At 46.3% G+C, this 2,243-nt stretch overlaps 1 pseudogene; it reads right to left on the bottom strand.

Moving 5' to 3' along the window:
- Positions 1 to 998: 998 nt before the first annotated feature.
- LOC122097900 lies at positions 999 to 1,402 on the bottom strand (annotated as a pseudogene).
- Positions 1,403 to 2,243: the final 841 nt, after the last annotated feature.

Here is a 2,243-nt window from a genome sequence, read left to right as displayed (position 1 = left end):
TCAATGGTCTAGACCTATACTCAGTGCATGATGGCAGTTGGCTAGGGGTGGAGTGTTCGCTTTTCATCTGAATCGGTGACTGGCTCTTCTGTCTTTGAGGGCTGGAACAAAGAGTGCCACATCCACAGAAAGTTACCTTTTAGCCCTGGGTTCTGGAAGTATACCCTGGCTGCTAAAGTTTTGCTGCTACATTCTTTTTTTTTTTGGTCCGGTTGTGGGGCCTGAACTCTGGGCCTGAGCACTGTCCCTCAGCCCTTCAGCTCAAGGCTAGTGCTCTACCACTTGAGCCACAGCGCCACTTCCGGCTTTTTTCTTTTTGCTTATGTGGTGCTGAGGAATTGAACCCAGGGCCTCAGGCATGCAAGGCAAGCGCTCTACCACTGAGCCAACTTCCCAGCCCCTGCTGCTACATTCTTGCATCTCCTTGCTTAGATGATTTTGGGAAAGACAGATCCAAGTGGTGGGGCTGTTGTCTCCAGACTTCAATCCTTTTGGGTGACATCACTAAGTAGATTTGAATGATGTGGAAACTTCAGATCTTGTTCTTAAATGCAATTGTATTACTGATTATGTCCTGATAAACACAGAGGGCCTACTCTATACATTTGAAGAACAAGATTTCCCTGATTGCAGGTCTCATTTGTATTATGGGACTAAAATAGTAGGCATGTGAACAGCCACTAGTGAGTAATTCGGGTTTCTTACAGGCAGACGGGGACATGACAACTCACAGGTGTTAGGCGAGTGCATGGAGACAGGAAGATTATAGCAAGCTTGTGGAGTGGGAGTCAAACCTTATTTTGCCATTCTCACAGCGAGCTGTGTATCTGTGGCAAAAATCCTAGAGTGATTATTCAAACACAAAAATAAGCATTCTGCTGCTGAATGGTATTTTACTAGCTTAATAATTTGGGCTTGCCCTTGGCATTGAGAAGCTTGAGCACTAGTCACGAGATTTTCGTTCACAAGTGGAGAACTTTTATTTTTAAAAAATGAATTTAGAGAAAGGGCTTCTCTGGGCCTGCAGTGTCAGTAGGCTTCTCTTCACGGGTGATGGGAATGGTGTGTCCAGGGCCAGAGGTCTGTTTCCTTGGCCCATTCAGAGTGAGGATCCCATCAGAGGGACAGGGTCATTGCCGTCGTCGTCGTCGGGGGTGGGATGAGAGGGTCCATTTCAGCTGGGATCCAGTATTTCATGTAGCTCCGTGGAGATAAAGCCAGGCCCCTCCTTGTCCTGAAGGCTTTTGGATGGGGGGTGGAGTCATGAGATGGCAAAGTCTCCTGCCTGGCGTTCTTCATGCTTGCCAGGTACCACAATCACATCTCCTAGCACCTTGATCTTGAGTTTCTCTGGAGAAAACTCCTTTCCATCCAGCTTGACAGAGAACCTATCTTTCTCCATGGTATCTACTCAGTTGGGAATGTTCTGCTGGTATTGCTTGTTCTTCCTGAAAGCTCCATCCTGGAAAAATGCAAAGGAACCAAAACATATCTGACTAGGCTCAACATATTGCTGAACTGGACTCTTAATTCCAAGGCCACATCCTTCCTATGAAAGGTAACAAGCTGGAGGAAGGGGGCTTCTAGGGGGCCACCTCCATTTGCACCACTGGGCAGAATTCGCAGCAAGAAGAGTAAGGAGGTGAACAGACTGAAGCAGATATGGAAGGGGAAGGGCCTTTGCAATGCCTTGAGCCTTCCATCCTGTTCGTTCATACTCTTAACTGTCCTTGCTAGTGTAAAAACTTGCTCTCTATCTCTGAGGCTTACATCCAACTTCAATACTCACCTTCAGTTTCCAATGAAAATCTGATTCTTCACACTTAAAAACCCAGACCACTCAAACAGCCAAATCCCAGGAAATCATCTTGGCTCATAATGAACTCGCTGTTTGTCTGGCAACTACACTTCACTGGATTGTAGTCGTTAAGTGGAGAAATGGCTTATCCTGCTTGCCTTCTTGTTTTACAATTATCCAGAACCCTCCAGTCTTATCTACAGAAATTTTGGGAAACACTATCTTGATCTTGGGAATGCCTTGGTAATTTGGGAGACTGACATTATTGAGAATGATGTTTCCCTCATTTTGAGGCTACCCATCAGGAAGGCTGTGTCCACATTCTGGGCTCAGGCTAGAAGGAGTTGGTTGTCATGGTGGACAGGAAAGGCAGCCCTGGTGATTGCTTTTGAAACACTGTGCCATAGTATTTTCAGGACACCATCATGGGGGTAGGCAACAGGTA

Source organism: Dipodomys spectabilis, unplaced genomic scaffold (assembly GCF_019054845.1).
Source record: "Dipodomys spectabilis isolate Male_0828 unplaced genomic scaffold, ASM1905484v1 ptg000438l, whole genome shotgun sequence".
NCBI lineage: Eukaryota > Metazoa > Chordata > Mammalia > Rodentia > Heteromyidae > Dipodomys > Dipodomys spectabilis.
The sequence above is the reverse complement of the archived record's forward strand: the minus strand, read 5'-3'. Positions and strand labels throughout refer to the sequence as shown.